A 22,950-nucleotide genomic window follows, 5' to 3' on the forward strand; every position below is an offset into this window, starting at 1 on the left:
GAAGAGCTAGACTTCTAACTTGCGTTAGCACTAGTTGTAAGGCTGTTATGCCTGCACAATCGTGTGGTTCGCTCCACCCCTGTGGAATGACAGAGCTGAAAAGTTTAGCTTCACATCTGTATCTTTACCACCAAGTACTAAGATATGCAGAATAGAACATTTGCTGCATGTTGTGTGGACACACCAGTTGCTGTTTGTTGGAAGAGCCAGAATAAGTTTTATAGAGCTGAACTTTTACGTACAAAAGTGCTACTGAATAGGCTATTCTATTAGAAAGTGTAAAGTAGAGTCTCATGCATCTGCCAAAACAATCCAGTGCAAAGTTCAGAATATCTGCGTGGCCTGTGTCCTTTTTTGCTGATTAAAACTGAACACAAAACTGCTTTTTTGGATCGTTTGGAGACATTTTACCAGCAGACTGGCAGCTCCGTTGCACTGAATTAATTAAACCGAGAGATGGTGAGTGTCTGCAAAGAAGGTTGGGTTGTTTGAGCCAAAAAGTAGGGTTTGTTTTTCTGGTGCGATGAAAAGAAACTATGGGTACCCTGGTGGTTTAGATGTTTTTGTAAAGTCAGGCAGGTCGTTGATGATGAGCCCTTTATTTCAGAATTTGTTGACATTCCTGAGTTGGTAGTGAGACTGTGGGGTTTGGAAGAGCTGAAACCCAGTGACATAATAAACCAATGGAACAACAAAACATCAGTAGGGTAAAACTAACCCGTCTCACAACTGTTTAAACCCAGCTCATGTTCGCCATTAGTAGTTTAACAATCCAACACTTGGCTTCTTCAGATAAAAAGTACAATACACCACCAGTTGCTCAAACATCTGTACAATAAAACCCAAAAGTTTAGTAACACCTCACCATCTTTAACACTGATAAAACAAATGACACCTCATGAAATTCTAGTTTTTCTAAAGTTGCCTGCAGAAGAATCATCTGCATTTCAATGTCCAATTTTTATTCACCACATTAACGTCGCAGACCTTAAAAGATTATCAGCTTTAGACGTTATTACAAATAAAAAAATCGGTTTCTTCAGAAACAATAATAAACCCCAAGATGTCAAAGTTCTCACTTCTCCCAAAAACAAAAAATGAAGTTCTTGGTCCAAATCTTAGTAGTTATTTTTTCAATGGAACATAGCTTAGCTAGCAATTCATTTTGAGGGTTTAATATTGGAACCAGGAAAAAATGTATTTCTCCAACAACAGAGGAGTCTTTATAAAGTTCACATATCACCATGGGTGGTCCTGATCTCTGATTAGTCTGAGTATCTTGTTTAAGTGTTATCTAAGCTAACTGTATTTCTCTTTGCCATGGGAAAATGGTGGATTAAGAACCATCTGGCTCTGCATGTTTTGTCACTAGATCTTGCTGACATATACTAGAATTCATCACAACACTTGCTAAATACTAATAACACCGTAGCCAGCCGGGGTTTATGCAGGCTTTAAAAAGCGCACACCATATTGCTGGAGGGTGATAAATATTATGTTTTATTGTTCATTGTCTTTTATATTACCAGTAGTTTACACCAAGTACACTTCAAGTACACTTGTAAAGAGTCGTCAATGGTGCATATTTCTCTCAAGTACAGAATTGGGTTAGGAATGAAGCACTAATGCACTTTTCTTTTCCCCTTATAGTAAACACAGCAAGAAAACAATTTAAAGTTGCTACTAACCAGAATATTAAGGGTTGTGGAGGACAGCAAAAAGTAGGAGGTCCATAGTGGTGCTCAGTGGAACGTTTCTTTAACCGATGAAACAGATCTCACTGAAAAAGAAACAAAGAGAAACGACCATGAAACACAATTAACAACAGGAAATGGAAGAGTGGGGGAAAAAAAAGTATGCCAAAAAGAGTTACAATACAGACAAAGAATAATTTATAACATCTGTCAAATATAAATGCTTGAGGTGAGTGAGTTTATATAGGTTGAACACAGAGCTCATTTTATTGGGAGCTTATTTTTCTTCCTATTTTTATGAGTTTTGCCTGACATGTTATATAGGAATGCAATCTTTATACCCCAGGAGACATAACTACAAGCAAAAGAAACTGCATTAGCAGGCATAGTGCTTTCTTTTTTTTAAATTGGTGTACTAACAGTCTCAAGGGTGAATTAAAACAACAAGAGGCAGTCCATGTTGGACATCCTGTCACAACTGGAGACAGAAAATCTTGGCAGGAAGTTTATGGAAAAAAACATGATGTAAAAAACACATGTTTTGGAAATCCCATTTAAAGGTATGTCACCTTCTGTCTTTACATGCCTTTTTGAAGTTTCATTTTTTAATGAAATACAAACTAAGCTACTAGATTCAGACATTTTATCTGTTCTGGGCCTGCAACAGATTTAACAGACAAGAACCATAAAGTCTAAAAATGAATTATATAGTCTTATAACAGAGTTTGGTAAAGGTGCCAATCCTTCCCATTTACAATCTCACACCTATCACAGTTTTTACAGCTTCCATGTAATTTTCTGGGGTGAGCAAGAAAAGCCCAGGGCCACATCCCAAGATATCTGCTCTGTCAACATAAGAAAGTCACTTCACCATGTAAGCAGTTCTTTAGGCTTTAAGGTACAACAAAGCTTCCCTTCTGCATAGTTAACATAATCGTATCCCCTCTTTAAAAATGTCTAGTTTACCCTTTGCCAAATAGACAGCAGCAGGTGGATTTCAGATTTAACGACTAAAATCAACCAGATCATTCTCAGTTTTATGCGTTTATCCCTGTGCTCTTTCACATTTGTGACAGATAATCAATCTTATCTTAAGTACCAGTATTTTAAAATCTTAAAATTTGCAAGGAGACATACTGGTATATGCTTGTGTGATCTTGTGCAGAAAACAACCTGACAGTATGGAAGTGAGAGTTGAGTACTTCAAACCTTTTTTTTTAATCCCAAATTGTAGTTAGTTCTAAATTGTAAAAGCTGGTATAACAAAAACACCCTTCTTAAATAAATGCTTTGACGACTAATCAAAAAAATGTTTTAAACACAAAACAAACCTTACATTTAAAAAATGAATCAGTAACAATGGTGCTAATAATTTAATAATACTAAAATACAGAAAAAGCATCATTTGTCTATCAATGCCAAGGAATTATGTTCCTCGAAATGTAACTAGACTCAAAGTGAGCTTCCTTCAGTGTTTGTCTTCAACTATCTTTGTGGAGTTTGGCTTGATAAAAATTGTAGATTATGTAAAGCATGTGTAGAGTCTTTATGAGAGATTTAGAGGACATTTATTAGAATTTTTAAATGTCTTTTAAATGTAAAGCAGCAGAAAAACACTTATAAAGCATTAGTAAGACAACTAGAAATGTTAGTGAACGATTTATAAATATTCTTTAAAGGCTTATAAAGACAGTAATTATGCTTATAACTGGAATTTTAAAGAATCTTACTATAAGCATCGCAACAATTTTTAAAAAAAGATTATAGGTTTTTGTATTTGATACAGAGGCTGCTTCGAATACTGCAACACCAATGCTGCTCTGGCAAGAGAAACAATTCAGCACTTAATTAGCCTAATCTAGTCTCAGTAGAAACGAGAGATCTCAGGGGAAATCCAGAGGCCACAAGTCTGAAATAATCTTTTAGTGCCTTAACAAAAAAGGCCCCGGCCATTCCCAGTTCTGTGTCTTTTAGGTCAAAATGCAAACACCGGTCACCCATGGCTGCACAAATTAAATTAAGGTCACTAATGTTTAGCTCTTGACTGCACTGTATGCACCCAGCTTTTTTAAATGCATTTATTTAGATCTTGTAGCCTTTTTTCAACCACCACTTTGCAGTCAGAAAGGACATCTGCTGCTCCAAGCATAATATGTTCCATTTGTTCAAACAAATCTAGAAATTCATCTATTCCAGCTTTCTGACTGCAATACAACTTTAATTAATAATGTATACAGTTATAACGCAATAAAGTACAGACATATTTTGTGACTCAAGTCCAAATACAGTCTTTTCAAGATATAAAAAATGCTTAGAACTAAAAAAAAAAAAAACAGATTTGAGTGAAAGCAAACTACTCTGCTTGAAAATGTTTCCAACCATTTGAAGAAAAACACAAGAAAACACAACAGTTTATTCTGTAATGGTTAATGTTTGGTGATGTAACATCGGGAGGAGGGATAACATCCCAAATAAGACTAACAGGCAACTGCAGCAATCCATCTTCACACAGACTAGGATTAAAATTACAAGGCTCAATTGGTTCCTCAAATCCTGCTGCAACAAGCCTGCATACCAGAGAATATATGCTTAAATCTTTGTGTGAGAAAGTAGAGGGGAAAACGTACGACAAGGCGTGTGCAGTAAACGTTTTCTCTAATGACATGTTACTTTTTTTTAATGGTTTATTGGTGAAAGAATGAAGACAATCTGGTGAAATGATCTGAAAAGGTTCTATTGTGAGCCAAGAATGATGCAGCAAACAAAGCAACAAAAACTACAAAAATTGATCATGTTCTGACTATTTTCTACAAGAAAAAATGTATAAATGCAAAGACAAACCAACCATTCATTCGTGTGTGAAGCTACAGTTGTTTTTAGTGACTAAGGTTTAAAAAAAGGGAAACTTTTCACCCAAATGAATCTACATCTCCAAACTGAACTGCTGTTTTTAGGGCCTTAACACACTGAGGGGATCTCTGCAGTCTTGTGCTGCAGATAAGGGTATCAAAGCATAATTAAAGAGCCTCGTCATGGGCAGGGCCGGCACCATCCCACAGAGAGAGAGAGACATGTGGTAGACAACAGTAGCAAGCAGCGAAACTTCCTTAACGTAAGTTAGAATGACAGGCAGTCTGCAAAATCTGTTAGCTATTTGTGTTGACAATTATGAAACAAAAATAGGTGCAGCGTTACATTTGGGCACAGAAATGATAAAAACCTCTACCACTAAAACATCTGAGAAATGTTGCATTCTCAGAGAAATAGTGCATTTATTTTCCCCTAGTTACATTATCTCTTAGGCCTAAAAGAACAGCTTGATTCATTTTAATACATTATTTTTTTCTGTCATCACAAACATGAGAGATATTAACTTGGCATTTAGATTAAAGACTTTCCTTTAGATCGGGTTGTTATCCTAAACCAGCTTGGCATTTCATTAAATGCCAGCAAACAACATTTTTGAGAAGAGTAATTATGTTACTGTTGAAGTAAATAGGTTTAAATATAAATGAATAAAATACGGTCTGATGAGTCAATAATATGGAATATCTTTAGCCTAAAAAGATGTGTATTTGGATTATTATTAAAAACATACTGTGATGAGATTTTTTTTTTCAGATATACTGGCAAGCTTGGACAACCAAAAAGGATGTAGTTCCCACCTGTAAAAACAACATTTCTCTCTCTGTATCAATGTTTCCTTTTACATGCCTTCATCACTTTTTAGAATCAGCACTCAGTGAGGAAAGGCCGGGTTTGAACTTTTTATGCCAAGTGGACGTCTGCCCACACTCCAATGGGCAAGTCTTTCTTTGTCATTCCAGCTTCTCTGCTGATTCATTTGGAGATCTGTTCCGTTTCTTGACACATTCTTACTCCTTTTTCTGTCCCTATTGCAGAAATGCTGTCTTTTTCTTCCTAATGCTTAGTTCTCACCGGGCTTTTAGCTCGTTTTTGAAAGCGCGTCAAATGCGTTCAGCCCATTGTGTTCACATACAAACAAGGAGGGGCGTCGCCTTTTTTTTTCTTTATTTTTTTGCTATCGTTTATAAGCTCATGTATGGTTGGAAGAGGCTTGGTGCGAAAAGTCTAAGTGGTGCAAATAGCTGCTTGAAGGTGCATTGTCGAGGGTGGTGTGATCGTCGCTTAAGAGTCAGACAACTCAAACAAAGATGTAATGAAAGTAAATGCAAGATGTTCATTTTTTAAATATCTTCTTTGTTCTTTTGCACTTCACTTTGACTTTCAGAGCAGAGAAAAGCTGAAGACATTAACATTAAGAGAAAAAAAGCCAAACAGTATAAACGTGTTACTTAATTTGCTTTTAGTAGTTAAACAGTAATTATTACCAATGTGATCAATAACAGCTTAGGTGCTTGCTTGACCAATTTGTTTAACTTCCTTCCTCTTTGTTAGTGCACAGAACTTCCTTCCTTGAACTTTATTGAGACAGAAAAGGTAGGTTGACTAAACGGATGCAAGTGACAAAAAAGAAAAAACATCGACATCATACATATGAAGACAGGAGACAACTGACGATAGGCCCATCAAGAACATCTGAACTGTAATGAATCACTTTGTGCTTCCTTGTGTTTTTTTCCATAAGGAAGCTGAGGAGAAAACTAAGCCATCATGAAACTGCTTCCATGGTTTCAACGGATGTTTAAGGGGGAGAGAGATGGGGGGGTATCCTTACTCAGTCAATAGCGGGAAATGACAGAGACAAAGTAACACTCTGACTGAGCCTTCAGTCTAAACAAACCTACTTGTGTACAGGCAAACACACACATACTTGGGTGTTTCCCTCAAATAACACTATAGCTTAAACTTGCAGACACTTTTGTACCATATCTACAAGGTAGCACCAGTTTATAGCGATAAAGGTCAGACAAAGTTTAAAGTACATAAAGGAATGCCTCAATGTGATGTAAACATACAGCTAAAGATATCATTTTGCACTATTGTGGTTTGCATGGGTGGAACAAATGACCACAACAGAAAGTAAAGGAGGGAGGAATGTTCAGGGTGTGCCAAAGAATCTCAGGCATCTCTGCAGGAGTTGGCGTGATTGGGGAGCAAACAAGCACAGATAAACTTGAACACAGAGCTCACACCTTTAGAGTGGTGAGTGACTGCATTTCTGCAAACACTCTTGACCCAGTGACCCTGAGCAAACATGCAGCAATGAAAGCACCAATGAAATAGAGAAAGGGCAAAGGCTGATGGCGTGTTAAGCGTGAAAGAAATGTGTCGGTTTTGACTGAAACCGTGTTTTCATATGCATTTACATGAATGCATCCTATGTGTACTGAGTGACAGGCAGGACTGATGGATAAGAACTGAACCGTGATGTTTCAAGGCAAAGATTTCAAGGCTTTTGAAGCTGTACAAAAGTCAGGGGGGGCACGTTCATGTATCAAAATCCATCAAAAATGGAAAACTAACAACTTCAGAAAACATAGGAACGTCTTCCTGCATTTGGAGAGGTGGAGTATTTGTGCTGCAACTTCCTCCTCCTTTATTAACAACCTCCGGTCCTTACTGCAACCTTTTTAAAAAGGGATTGTATAGGAAAAAATGAGTTGGAGATGCAGGCTGTTTGTCTTAAATCTATTTATATTGATGAAAACCTGCATCCAGTGGTTTTGTTTGTATCAAAGCAGAGTTTTGTAAACAAACACTAGTTTATGCTGAAAGTCAACACCATTAAAGTTACAAAAGCAATATTAGTTTTGCAATTGTAGTGCAGCAGAGCCTACGCTTCCTGCAGTTATTCGAATAACTAAATGAAAGAGCTTCATTAAAGCACTTTTAATTCATGTGTAAAGGTTTGCTTGGCTTTGTAAAATCCAACAAAAAACTGGAAGTATCAGGACAAATGGTTAAAAAGCCCGATTAAGTTGTATAAAGGCATTTTAGCAGTTACTTTCCCCAAAAAATAAACTCAACAGGACCATTATGAACAGTCTCTCCTTGTTAAGTTTTACATGCCAGCAACAAGGTAAACTGCAGACTTGAGGGGAGAGCAGGTGATTTTTAGTTACATCGTATATCTAACAATTATTCCAGTTTCCCCATGCCTGGGTCCACAGTGTGCAGCAGCCAGAACACATGGTTGCTCCTGAGCTACCATCTGAGGAATGACCGGGAGCTCCTGTTCAGGGGCTATTAGGAGGGGTACGCTGTTAAAACCACTGAAATGCAAGAGTAAAACCATGAAGTGCTCTGAAAACAAATACAAGAATGTCCATTTAAAATCTAAAACTGACACAGGTCCAATATGGAGAGGCAAGAGTGGGGGCCATGCAGTCTCGCCTTTTGAAAGCAGTGAGGAGTCAGACAGCGGGGGTTTGACCATGATGCAAACAACAGAGATGTCTGGCTTATAGTAAAGCAAAATAAAATGAAGTAATCAAGTTTTTTTTGTTTTTGTTTTTCAAGGTCTCTGAAACTAAGAAAAAAAGAGTTCAGGGTCTCTTGAGGATCAACAAAGACAAACACTAAAATGCAAACACACTTGTGTGGACCAATTTAGATTCAACTAAAAAAATAATATCCCAGTCAGATAATATAAATGGTAAAATGGATAAATATAGGTATTTTCAATGCGATATTTAAAAGACTTTTTGTAGGATGACAAGTACAAAAAAATTGCAGATACTCGTCCACAACCAAAATAATCATTTACCGAACCCTAATATGCACTATTGTTAATTTCTACTGTGTGAGCAAAAAGTGGACAAATAGTCCTTCCTATCTTATGAAAACACACAAATTCATAGCAGTAAATCTGCACATACAGGCTTGGAGTTGCTTTAAGATCAAATCAATCAACCCTTCAGCAAACGTGTGAGACAGAAGCTGCAACAGTAGTGGGGGCTCTTCACAACGCACCTTTCAGCAGGCATGCTAAATTTCAAAACAGAAGGCAGTGTACTGTCTCTTTTGTTGGTACCACATTAAGTTCTACCATTATGAATGCATGCAGAGAAATCTTTGGGTAAATTGTTGGATTCTGAGAAATTCTGCTCGATTTCTTTAACAGAATAAAAGAGTAATACAGGACAGATCAAATCAAAACGGAACCATGAGAATCAAATAAAGAAAGTCTTAGAGTCCCTACATCCATGCAAAATGATAGAAATCAAAAGACAGGACTAAAACATACCAGCCAGTGGGGCTGCACGATGTGAGAAAAACTCACAATACTTGCGATACATGAACAAATAGCAGAACAACCAACTACATTATTTCCATTTCACTGCAGCTGTTTAATTTAAATAAGAGTCAACATAACGTCAATTACACTCCAAATGTACTCCCCGTCTACATAGGAGGCAAGCATCTAATGTAAAAGGGCTCCATCCGTCTCTCTTTCGGCTTTTCCCATCAGGGGTCGCCACAGCGAACGAGTCGCATGGAAAACTTGGCAATGTTTTACGCCGGATGCCCTTCCTGACGCAACCTTCTCAAAGCAACCGGGCTTGGGACCGGCACAGAAGTAGAGAAGGGAACAGGGAGCGGCCCGGAGTTGAACCCTTGTTTCACGGACGGAAGGCGCCGCAAACCAGCACAAGCTAAACCGGCTCCCTGTAAAAGGGCTCCATCCGATTGGTCAAATACAAAAAGGGATTTTTTTTTGATTAGTTAAATCCTTCAAGCTGACATAAGATTGTTTTAGCACATTTAAAGTTAGCATTTTTTTTTGCAATTTCCACCGACTTTTGCGATATGCTTATTGCACAACTTGATTTTGCGATAATGATAAATTTGCGATTTATTGTGAAGGCCTACCAACCAGGGTTTTTGGGGTCATTGGATTTCTGAAATGCCAGTCATATCTAAATTGTAAGACCTGTACGGCTGTTGCAGGTTTTTGGGTTGACCGGTCCCATGGAGGGTCGTAGAGAGGAGCGGCCGCACCTTGAGAAGAGCGCAGGTGTGTCTTACAGTTCCATTGAAGAGGCTTGTATGACCACCTCAAGGGATGTCATGAAAATGAAATGTAGAATTGTCATACAAGTGTTAAGTGTATTGTGAAATATTTCTAAGGTTAATGGAAGTTGCAAACACTTATGATGTTCAGGTGAAACTGTCATACGGTGACCTGTCTGGAGAAACCACTACGCGAAATGCAACCTGCATGTCCCGTTCAGGTTTGCCCATTTTTTGCCCGCAGGCAGCCATATCTAGCCCTAATGGTACTTATGACTAAGGCTTTAATGTTGCAGTTATCTGATTTCTTCCAGTTATCGGATTTTGGGGTAATGTAAATAAGCTCAGGTGAATAGGACATCAATGATTACATTTTTATTAAATGTTTCTCAAATTGTCATAATGAAAAGAGAAATTGTCCAGAAGAAGACCTTTATTTAAATTCACAACATTGGAAATCTATGTCAGGCTTTTTTCGCTCAACAGAATGATGTGTTGTTTCTTCTTAGCACATCTGCCTCAAAGCAATATGTAAGATCATTCTTTTGGCTTGCAGTAAACAAGAGGCAAGTCATTTGAAAATCTTCTCTCAGTGAAAACAGACATAGACAGGCAGACATGCATGCACATGAATAAAAGACCTGTCAGATCCAAGGCGAGGGCAAAGGCAGCCCAGAGACTGTGCTTCCTAAATATAGCCAAGATGTGACAGGACATCGGAGAGGACAGGGAGGTCCAGACATACCGAGAAGCACTTAGACTGTTAGCTATTTTGTGACTTCAGCCCAGTCTTGTCCACAAAAGAAAAGCCTTTGGCAAGTTGTTACATTGTAGCGCCACAAGACTTTCTGAAAACTACAACTGAGTTTTTATTACTAATAACATTGATCTCAAACACAGAGGTTTAGAAAGGATGGCTCTGACCCTTAGGTCAAGGGAAGGGATTCTTACAAACCAATGAAAAATAAAGAGTGACTCATGAGCAAACAGATGTCTATAATGGACACAATTACAGTACTTGTCCATTATCCAATTCTCTATTTTTTTTCCATTTCTTGTTCATAGTCTCTCGAGCTCCAGCATAATTTTGTGTTCTTTGTCATCAAGTTCTTCTAGTTATTACACAACTTCAACGGCACATTCTTCTCTGAATGGACACTGATTTGAGGTAGAAATTATATAGATGGTTAACCACCTCTGGTGTGCCAATATTGCACCACCACTGTCTGGAGAAACCACTGATTTATTTTTAGCTGTTTCATTGTGCAGCTAAACAAGTTACACTCTTCAACTACTTTCAGTTGTTAACCTTGAAACCACAATGACACTTTTTGCTGATGTAGTTTCAGAAGTCATGTCAAAATTGAGGATTTTTTTCTTATACAGTTCATTGTGATGGTGATTCATTTTACTCCAACCATGGGAAATGATGAAATGCATCTTGTGCGGTCGAAAACCCAAAAGACCACAATGACAGGAGCCGTGACTCAGCATTTCAATTACCTGTCATCCTCGGTATTCCAACCAAAGAGCCTTTCGTAAACTGACAAACCGTGGCCTTTTGATAGGGGGTTGATTATTACATCAGAACAAGGAGAGGGAAGCTGCCAGCATGTAAAAGCAGGAATGGACAAAGAGATGAATGATAGTTCACTTCCTCTATTAAAAAATGGCATTACCTCCATTAATAGAAACATTTTAAATTACAAGCTTTTTTTAAACAAATATTTATGAAAAGGGAATCCCAGGAGAATCTGTTGAGTTGATTTTTAAAAACTGCTTCTGGATATTAGCATAGCTTTTGTTTAGTGATAAATAGTATTATGTAATGGGCTTCTTTTTTAATGACCAGACAAGGTTCTGTTAGTAATTTAGAATATTTCAAAATTATGTGTTCATAATTGTTTTCCCTTTGTGATCTATTATCAGGTTTTCTTACAGCACACATTTATGTGAGTCTATATTTACCTCGAAAAAAGCATCCTGACAAACTACACATTTTCGTTAATGTAAATGTTCTATTTAAAATGACATTTTAGGGAAATAAAAGAAATCACTACCTCTGGCTTTTTCTGTCAATAACACTAGTGATATTTGTATAAACGTATACATGTGAAGCACCTTCCTTTTTTCTCTAGGTCAAAGTACTGAGAAATACTAAAAGTGTGATACCAAAGTCTAAACATCACAGCTTAGCTGTTTTGATTCGCCTACAGGCCCCACTAGGGATGTTTCTGCAGCATTCATTAGATTACGAGTTACCCACAAGGTAAATGCAGTTATGAATTGAAAAATCGAGCCAATTCTCCTTTTCTCATTCCCTTTCTCTCCATATTTCCTGTCTGCTAAATTTCAAATATGCATCTTTGCATTTAGATAAATATAGTCCAGATGTATTTCTGACCCAACAGCATGCAACTCTGCTCACAAACATATGCAGTATGCTCTCTATAGTCACTCATTCCTGCTAAAGTAACACCAACTAATACACAGTCATCATGTAACCATAAACTGAAGTCTAGCTGCCTCTAGATATTTGCTGTCTGCACTCCATCCATCCAGTGACATAATAGTAAACTGAAGTCAATGCTCAGGAACTAACTGGTGATTCAACAATTCCCACCACTGAAAAAAATGGGACTTAAAGTTTACCTGGTTGAAACATCAGTCTATGATATGACCCATCTATGGAAGTGAACCTTATTTTAGATTGAACACTGTTCCACAAGGTCACCGAGAAGATGACTATTGGGCAGTCCCTGCCCAATAGGCAATGACCAAGGCCACTAAGAAAATTACTGTACAGCTTTGATAGCTTAAACTCACCTTTTTAGCCTATAAGTAATATTTGTTTGCATTCCTCTTACAGATTAACACAGATGGTCAACATACTCTATATCCCACTCAAAATTGTTGATTTTTTATTTTTATTTATTGTAGCGTCAAGCACCAAAGTCCCCGGCCCACATGGACTTCCGAAGACAAAAAACAATAGACAGACAGGTTTTTATCATTTTGAATAAAATATCTTATAGCGTTCCCAAGCTTTCAACAAAAAAAATGCTATTTTAAACACATTCAACTTAAATGTTTCAATTTGTCTTCATCCGACATATCAATCGAAAATAAACCAGAGAATAATCCACTTCTCAGATTGTGATAGATGGTACAATAAAACAAAAACTGGCATTCATTTTCTATGTCATTTAGGTGACAGAGGGTACAAACACAGTTATCTTCAGGGACAGAGTGGAATCGCCCCGTCTCTAAAGCTAGAGGCAGAATACCACATCTAAACTGGGCACACAATGACCTCTGACCTCTACTCAGATTATGTTTAACATAAATTTCTGTACCAAAACTTTCTTTTATCAAATTATAAGTTCTAAATTTTGGTTTACATAACACATCAGTATTCCATTTCAGCTTATATAACTCAAAACATGCATTTCTTAATTTTCTGATATTGCAGATCTTACAATACCCAAGGACAAAAACTTTTTCCAGTAATTGACCTGTACTTAGGGCTGCACGATATGAGGAAAACTTGCGATATGCGATATTAGTGATCAATATTGCGATAACGATAAATTTGCGGTAAATAAACAAATAGAAAAATAAACAAAAACATCATTCCCATTTCATTGCAACAGTTTAAAAATTATACTCCAAATGACCCTCATCGACATGGGGGACAAACGTCAGGGTGGCTAACCCTGGTCCTCAAGAGCCTCAACCCTGTCTGTTTTCCAATTCTCCCTAGACTGCTTGATAATGATAACCAAAATCAGGTGTGTTCAGTCAATCAGGATGTGAAATCACTTGAGTCAGCCAATCAACAGCAAGCTGGTTAAGGAGAGCTGGAAAACAGGCAGGGTTGAGGCTCTTCAGGACCAGGGTTAACATAATAGGCCTCCATCTGATTGGTCAACAATGGGAAGGCGTCCATCTGATTGGTCAAAGCATAAAGGGATTTATTTGATTCGTTAAATGCTTCAAGCTGCTAGAAGGTTGTTTTAACACATTTTGGGTTTGCGATTTATTGCGATATTCGCCGTCTTTTGCGATATGGATATTGCGATAACGATAGATTTGCGGTATATTGTGCAGGCCTACCTGTACTCCACTAATTTTTCACTTAATCCCAGCGAAAAGCTTCACACCAAGTGTAGGTGGTCTGTTCAAAAGGCCTCTTCCCTCTCTTTCTGGCTTTCACATCTTCCCACTGTGCGTTTGTTTTAAAAATGATTCAGAGAGAAAAAGCCAAACGGTCAGACAAAAGAGCAGAGACCATAACGCAGCTGAGCTGGAACGATGGGGGTACACATTTGAAAATGCATTGATGTGGAAAAGACATCACCAGCAGAGGAGCATACACAATGGGTGAGATAGTAGGTGGTTGTGAAGTCAACCTCCGCCTGTTTTCAAACACACCCGTGCTCATTAGCCATTCACATGGCAGACTTGACGGAAAAAAGACAGATGATCGGTCAGGGCTGCGGATGCAAAGATCTGTCCGAAAAAATTAGACTGGACAACAGAACAATGGACAAGATGTGGACCCTCCCATTCATTTTCACAGCCTACAGGATGAACTGGGCCTCTGTACTCCTTTCCTTGTTCAAACACACCTCACGGCTGTCTGCTCCCTGCAACAACAATGCACACACACACACACACATATCCACTACAGCCAGCTTGATAGTGGGCACAATAACCTCATTGAAAGCCATTGATAGGATGCCTTGAAAAAGTGCACACACAAAAAAGGAAGAAAATAATGACAAATTGACACATGGGCTGACACAACCATTACTGTACCAAAATCCTTAGTTGATCCTTACTGTTGTATAGACTACACAAGCAGGATTATTCACTAACATGAACACATGTCTGAACCAAGGTGGTCATTGGTGGTAGTGATATTTCAGAGGAAGAAGGGAGGTGATAAGACTGAATCATCATGATATGATTTCTTCCACAACCCCACACAGAAACAAGCATGTACGCACACGCAAACCTCTACCACACTTGTTCAACAGCTGTTGAACACGATTTTGAGTGTGCACACCGTCTAATTGGATGGTGCTGGGAGGCAGCCATCACCCCAATCATACATGTACACACTGGTAGTGTTGTATACCTATATTCTGCCCACCAGAGAAACGATACCAATTAACTGACTGACTGAGAAGTGGCCATTTTGAAACAGAGGCACTCTAATAGCAGCAACGCTAAACAAACAAGGGTAGAAAAACACTCTGCAGCGCTTAGCCCAAAACTCTGCCCATAAATGTCCAAGTCACTTTTTCCATACTCAGCAAATCCTGACATTACACAGAAGGCGGGGTAGAAACTAAATGACAAGGGAAAGAAGGATGAAGTGAGGAGAGGTAGCAGGAAATGGGGAGAGGGGTAAAACATAAACCAACAGAACGGCCCGAGAGCCTGGAGCAATTAACAATGAAATCATAGACACACACACAGACACTGCAGACCAGGACCAGGCCTGGGTGAGGAGCCAGAGACAGGACCAAGTGTAGAAAGGAGTAAACGACGACGGCAGTGCAGTATTTTCCACTGTGGTGGTGCAGCTTAAACTGATTAGCTTACTAAAGCAATACCACTGTAAAGACAATAAAAAAGAAAAAAATCTCCACAACTACAGCATGATCCGAGGATTATAACACGCAATACTTCATATTTGTATAATTGCAAGTACTTCTCTTTGTCTGAGAATTGCATATTGTCCAGAATCCCCATAAATGGAAAACTTTTATGGCAGAGGAAGTTTACATAAGCACTTTTTTTTTAACTGAATATTTCTCACCTACCACATACTGCGCAGAACAAGCAAAACAAAAGGATTATTTTTTTCCTGGGAAGCAATTTTTGCCTTTGTGAAAGAATACCTATACAGAGAGGCTCAATGGCAATTGGGCCTGCATCTTAAAGCACAGCCACCGGACTTTTTTCCTCATCTCTCTCTTTGTTTGACGTGAGAATACCAATTAGAAACTAGAAGCTGTGAGATAGGAATACAGTTCTAATGGTTCACACGTGTGCCAAAAACAAATATGTGCATGAGAGGTTAGCCAATGTGAAGCACAAACGGATGAGACATACTACAGCTGTGTCATCTACAAGCAGACACCAGTTGAAAGAAGATTTCTTCCAAGGAGATACTTACTATATGGTACTTTTTAGTGCTAAATTTGTATAAACTGGTAATTCTATGGAATGCATTTGTGTCTGTGTAACAATGGCTGTTTATCATCTGCAAAATCCCACATCTTGGCAGATAAACAATCGACTATTTATTTAGATAAAAACAGAATTTATGGACAGTGCTGTGCTATAAATGATTTGTCTTCTAACTGCTCTTTTTTGTGTTGTTTGGCTTTATTTAGGGTTTCTTTGACTTGGTTTTCATATTTAAAAAAAAACTAAAACCCAAACCAAATAAATAAGTAAACATTAAGGACAGACAACCAATAAACAGCGCTGAAGGAATGACACAAAGATAGTTTTGTTGGGCTGTATAGATGGTTAAATGTGCCAAAACATGAGCAGGACAAAAAGGGAACCATAAAAACACAGTATGTGTAAAAACACATACTAATGATTTAAATATTAAGACAATACTTCCACTCCAAAAGCTGCATTCATCTTATATGTTATGAAAAAAGTCACATTGACAAAAAAAGAACATCTCCTAAAACTATTATTTTTTCTTTACTGCCATCCTTTTCTTCACAGACATGGATGTGTTTCATTAAGATAAACCATTTTGTACAAATTGCATAAAATCCTAAACATTACTCTAAAAATAAGCTTCAATTCAAAAAATTACGTAGTATTATTCAGATGAAAGTGTCTTAAATTGGAGATTTTCCATTATTCAATTGCGCTTTTAATCCACACAATAATCCACCAAAAATGACAAATCCCTCCTTAAACAAAAATCAGACTTATTTGCTCCTTTGTAATGTTAAGCAGGTTCATATGCAAGGATAAAAATAATTCTAGTCTGTGTCCTCTAATATTTAAAGAAAACTAGGTAAAGAATTTGTTTAGGGCAACAAAATATATGCTAAGAATAAATAGTATAATAATAGTATGTGTGTTTGTTCAAAATAAAAGTGTATTATCCTAAAGGTCTGATAGAAATTGGAAATATCCAGCCATGTCTAGCCAGTACCAAGCACCATAAACACACATAGCCCATTCGTCCTACAGGGCTGTAACACGCATAAAGGCAGTCAGGAGAATACACTCCTTTATGCACGCTGGGTTCACAAGGAGCCTTTTTCACTGCAACATCAACTGCTGCGGACAAAACTCTGTACGGAGTTCTAAACTTTAGCTAGATGAAGAAATGATATCAAAGATTTAGCTTGAAAATGACCCATAACTGCTTAGTTTGTCTCATAAAAGTGATGCATCCTTTTGTTGACTTTAAAGTAAGGTAACTTTGTTCTGGACTGAAAATGTCATGAAACTTCAGGATTTTCAGATTCATTTTTTTTGTGTGTGTGTGTGTGTGTGTGTGGGTGTGTGTGTGTGGGGGGGGGGGGTGTGAGTGTAGAAAACATAGCTTTCATTGCTGGGAGTTACAAACTTCTAGCGCTGTATTTTTGATTCCAGATGGCAGAAATATTATTTGTAAATGTATTTACAAATAATATTTCATGGGATTTTATCTGGGCATAAAGTTAGCCTGTATTGACCATGTTGACATCAGATAGATAGCTATTACAAAAGGTGCTAAATGAAACGTCCAGGCTAATTATTTCCAAAAATCCATCTTTAGAGTTCAAAACAATTTTTTATTTGATTTATAATAAATAGAAAGGCCATCTCAATTGACAATTAAATGAATGCAGATTTGTTTGAGTCATTTAAAGCGTTTGGGGCCAAACTATTTCTTCATGTTGGGTCAGGTTCTGATTAAAGGTTACATGTTGACCAAACCCAGGCACCCAGCTGGACGGAACAGGGGTCGAGGAGGATTTGGGGGACTTATTTAGGAGGGGGGCTTTGTTTGGACCCGAGTTTTTCTTCCCTGAACCCCAGACATTTAATGTGACACAGCACTCGACTTTGGGTAGCTAAAACAGGCAGACATCGCGGGGACCCCGCGATGTCTGCCGCCTGCTAACTGAACCGTTAGAAACCGGCTCGAACGAGACCCGAATCCGCAGCTGCGGACCCCGACCAGCACCGACAGGGTCCTGCAGATCCCCCCCATCTGCCACGGCAGCCTCCCCAATCCCACCCCCTCCACCTCCCCTAGTTGTTTGCAACACAGCGGCGCCCTCGAAAATGTCTCAATCAACCCGTCGTCATTAGGATCATACGAACGAATGAAAGTTCCTCACGTTCCTCGCCTTTCGGTTAATCATACGGGAACCGTAACGAGGCTTTAGGATCCGTGCTGGAGGAATTCTCGGCATTCCACATCACTCACCTCATCTCCCGCGGGTTACGTCCTCCTTCGGAGGCTCGCTGCTTCCTTTTTGTTTTTCCCCTCCCGTCCGTTTTCTCTCCTGGCTTGCGTCTCTTCCTCCTCCCTCCTGATGCCGCTGGTCTCCGGCAGGGGGAAGAGAAGCTAATCCGGAAGTGGGCATTCCCACCGCTCACCCCCAATTCCCTTTACTTTTGTTTAGTTTCAGGGTTTTTTTAATTATGGCATTTACTTTTTAAAGTGTCTATGACAATTGTAATACATAGTAGTGTGTAATAAACGCTTTCTTTCATTAATCTGATATGGAATAACGAAATTTTAACTTTGATCTAATGTTCAAAACTTCTACATTTTTTCTGTCTGGTATATTTTCTCAAAGATAAGGGACTAGAGCCTCCATAAACATAATGTTTTCTTCATTGTTACAAACCAAATAAGTCGTTTGTTTGTGAGTTTTATTTTTGATCCACTCACATGCCAAAAGCAGCTGAACAAGCTGTATGTTTGTTTGTTTGTCTTCTTATTTGTTTGTTTGTTTGACTGTTCACCAGTGCAAAACCTCAATCCAAATAGCATTTACTTACCCCCTTAAATTCTTGTTTGATTAATAAAGTTTTTGATACAGTGTTGGGTCCCCATTTTCAATTTTCCAAAACTTCAAATTAATTTACCCTGATCTGGAAATATAAAAATAACAGAAGATCACTTCTTATGCAGTGGTGGATGTGGGAATTGTTGCATCTATATTGCACATATTAACACATGTTTACTCTAAAGTGTCTAAGCAACATTTGATATATTTAATATTGTTTGATTGCATTATACCAGGCTTAGAATAAGCCAACTGAAAGGTTTTTCTACTTTGGTACTTTCTTATTAGCAAAATTAAACAAAGAAATGTACTGATTTTTCAGTTTTTGTTGTTGTTTTGCAATACACATTTCATCGGCCTATATCAAACTGAAACAATCGTGAACCAAAAATCGAGGTCTGATCCCATTCCTAAGGAGGGTGAATTGTTCTATTCCTAATATTTACTCAGGTAAATAAATATCCAGATCCTTCTGTCTTTTCCTTCTGTTACATGGTGAAATGCAGAAGTCACGCCGGGACAGAGTTCTGGAGGACTTGAATTATTCATTGCAATTTATTATTACTGGTTATTTCAAAATGTGAAAAGCTTTATTAACTGTTTCCTCTCTGGAGGCTTTTGCATAAGAACTTATTGCTTTTCTTTTTTTTTTAACCAGCTCCTTTTGCAGACTTGCATAGAATTGAAGGATCCCAGCTGTGGTGGTGTGTGTGCATTCTTTAAAGTTGAATGTACTCATTAGGATTTTCTCAATTGTAGATTTGAGGTAGTACTTAGTTCAGAATGTTATGTCTCAACTCTATAAGACAAAGAATATTTTTAGAAATCTTGTAATTATATATTTTTATCTCACAACTTTAGGGCATCACGGAAGTTTTTGGTCAACTTAGGGAAAGTTTTAGAGACCCAGACAGAAGAAAATTGTGTTTTTGGTGTTTTTAAGATGTTGTTGTGGCTTTTTTATGATAATGGAGGATATTTATAAAGAAGATTAAGCTTAAAATGTTATTTTTGAGTATTTCTTTACTCAAATTGTTGTAAATCAGGGGCAAACAAAAAAAATGCCAATCTTGTATTTGTGATGTAGAAAATATGCTGGATGGGCCACAAGCTTACTGCCTGTAAACAGAGAGCTCACACTAAAGGGGAGGGGAAGGGGGGCAGGATTCCTCTGCACCAAAGAATTTCTAATGAACTCCTGCTGCTCTGCAGAAACTATGTTCTAGAAAGCAATAACAATTTTTTTAATTTAGGCAAAAAACATCATAATTATAATTAAAGAGGGAACAAAATATTTTAAAATAGATTAAAAGATGCTTGGAGTACTTTAAGGCTTTGATTGCTTGACCAAATTAAAGAAACACATGACAGATGCTGCTTATGCAGTCCTGTGTTGTTGTTGTTGTTTGTTTTTAAATAGGAAATAGGAGCTAAGTTTTTTTTCCATCTTTTTAAAAAATGTAACAAACATTCAAACCTAAAAGAGCGATTCCAACCTCACTTCTACGATCTCTAACTTAGGAATCATTTTACTGACCTTGTACTCTGTTCTTTGCACGCATCTCAGAGCTTCTGGCAACCTAAAATTTCAGGTTTCAGGACTGAGACTCACAACCTCTGCAGAATTCTCTTTAGTTTTTCTTTGTCTTTTTCTATTCAACACACTAACTTAATTATTTTCTCCACGCAAAGTCTCAAACAATACAACGATTGCCTTTTAAAAGGTTTGTAGGTTTTATTTTTTTGCACAATAATAAAAAAAAGAAAAGTTTAAAGTTTGTCTGAAATCTTTTATGTTATTTAAAGCCTTTTAATCAATATTGTTGCATCTCCCAAAAATAGTTTTGCAAAGTTTCACTTTTCAACCAGTTCAGTTTCATGAGTGTGGATTTCTTTTTTTGTGTGGCTAAAACAGCCATCAACACTACATGGTGAGGTATTTTATCTTACTAATGAACAAACTCAAGCTGCTTTACAGGGAACTAATGCAAGAAAGCTCAATAAACAGAGTTTCGAACAACAAAAACACAGAGCAGGGAGAAGAGAGGACGTAAAACTGGCTGTGTGGAGATAAGCTGACAGATTGATGGGCAGCAGGACATAAATACTTTGGAGTGTGACAAAATAAGTGGATGCAGGAGTGTTTTTGTTCACCGCAATTAAAACCAAAGACCATGACAGTGTACAGTAATGACTTTCCTAACTAAATGAAAGGTGTTACTGGATGTAGTCGATAACTCAGCATTGCATTGATACAGTAGTTAACCATCATGCATCTCATGTTACATTTAAAAAAAAAAGAAGAAGAAATAGATTCATAACTTCCACATTTATTGTTTGGCTTGCAGGCCAGGAAGTCCAGCTTGGTCTGCCTGCAAAATGTTACCTCAGGAAGACATATTTGGAAGAACAGTCACTGTTACTTAACTCATGTCGAAGTAATATCTAAGTTAATTAAATGACAGTAGAGTTCAAACAATCATTTGAAAAAAATAATGGAAATGATGACAAACTGTACTAAGATTTGTTTCCAAAGCAGATCAGTTGAACTTTAAACAAAGACATAAGATTAGAACCAAAAATCTTTTTAATTTGTAGAGTATGACACCACACTCTGGATTGCTTATTTTCTCATCTGCATGTTTGCACATACTCGCCAACAATTTAATTAAAGCTCTGATTCACTTAGTTCAACAGCATGAAGGTCCATAAAGTGTTTAGGTAAGCTGCAGTATTGATCACTGGAAAAACAGTGTACCCAATTATTAATTTGGCTCTCCTCTTCAACTGTAATCATTATTATAAAAATAGAAATAAGGGAAATAAATAGGAACAAAAAAAATCCAATATAGGGTTGTGTGGTGGTGTAATGGTTCGCACTCTCATCTCACAGCAAGAAGGCCCTGGTTCCTGGTTCAAATCCCATCTGGGTTCCTTCTGTGTAAAATGTGTATGTTCTCTGCATGCATGCATGGATTTTTTTAGCAATAGTTTCCTCCTGCAGTCCAAAAATGGTTCCTAAGCCAATAGCGGATGTTAAATTGTCCCTCAGGTGTGAATGTGAGTGTGTATGGTTGTTTGTTTCTGTGTGGGGCTGCAATGGACTCAACTATCAGGTGTACCCCCGTTTTGCCTCCTCTCTGTGACCCACAACAAGAATAAGCAGGTTTAGAAGATGAATAAATGGATGGTCTGATAAAGGAGGACACCTGGTGGTTAAACTGGCGCATAACAAGTCTGTGTACAGGTGACCTTACCAACTGTCTCAAGTAAAAGTACACACTTCAAGTCACAGATCAGCTTTATTTCAAATAGATTCCGTTAAAATTTGATGTAAACATATGTCAAGAAATGTCTGAATGTTGTAAAATTGTCAATTTTTTGGATGAAGGGAATTTTTACGTTTGCCAACGGTTAAGGTAACTAGCACAGTTGGTGGGGCTGGGCAGCTCAGGTGAGAGACTACCACGCAGGAAACCAGGGTTCAATTTCCAGAGGAGAATGAACAATGGTATTGGGGCAAGTACCATATCAATGGCAAGCAATTAACATCACGCAGTGATGGCCCTTGGGCAAGACCCTAATGCTACTGCCTCCTGAGTGCAGTTTGGCAGCAGCTCACCACTCCCCCCAGGGGATGGGTCAAATTGCTTTTTTTATTGTAAATAATAAATTAAAATAAAAATACTAAATCAAAAGAAACATTTCATAAGAACAGTTCCACCCAAATGCATTGGTAAAATATTACATCTATGACTTTGTAACAGTTATAAGTTCCATGAATTGACATTTATAGTGTATGAATCATGTATTTTTTTTACAGCTATGGATGCTGCTCAACTAAAATGATGTATTTGAGGAAGTAAATGTAATTTTATTTGCTATTTTTTATCTTTAAATGCTCTCTACAAACAAATTTGACTTTAAGTTATTTTCCTTATGATTGAAGTAATGGTATATTTAACGTAACAGTTTTTAGCACAGTGTTGATATTACTGATGTGTGTTATCAAATCCTCTTAAAAAACACTTAGGAATGAACATGGGCAGATCATAGTTTACCTGAATTTTACACTTGTCACAACAGCGTGTCATTTAATTTATCCCACGATGGTATTGATGTTAAAGCTTTTACTAATTACAATTCCTTTTTTGTTTATTTAAATTTACTTTTTGTCCTTAGAAAATGCCTTAAAGAGGGAATTTTCTTTTCTTCCTCCGAACCACCAGGTGTCGCTGTTCCAAAAGTCGCACAAGCTA

At 37.6% G+C, this 22,950-nt stretch overlaps 1 protein-coding gene across 6 annotated transcripts in view; it reads right to left on the reverse strand.

Moving 5' to 3' along the window:
• Positions 1-18,299, reverse strand: part of LOC144990449 (amyloid beta precursor protein binding family B member 2-like) — a 41,940-nt gene extending 23,641 nt beyond the window's left edge. For all 6 annotated transcript variants that reach the window (XM_078943776.1, XM_078943775.1, XM_078943774.1 and 3 more), the window contains exons 1-2: positions 18,103-18,299; positions 1,689-1,780 (exon numbers count right to left, since the gene is read on the reverse strand). The gene's annotated coding sequence lies outside the window, so the exon portion shown is untranslated. The remainder of the gene's footprint in view (positions 1-1,688; positions 1,781-18,102) is intronic.
• Positions 18,300-22,950: the final 4,651 nt, after the last annotated feature.

This window comes from Oryzias latipes, assembly GCF_053564925.1.
Source record: "Oryzias latipes strain Hd-rR chromosome 1 unlocalized genomic scaffold, Olatipes_Hd-rR_3.1 chr1_Y".
In the NCBI taxonomy this organism is placed as follows: domain Eukaryota; kingdom Metazoa; phylum Chordata; class Actinopteri; order Beloniformes; family Adrianichthyidae; genus Oryzias; species Oryzias latipes.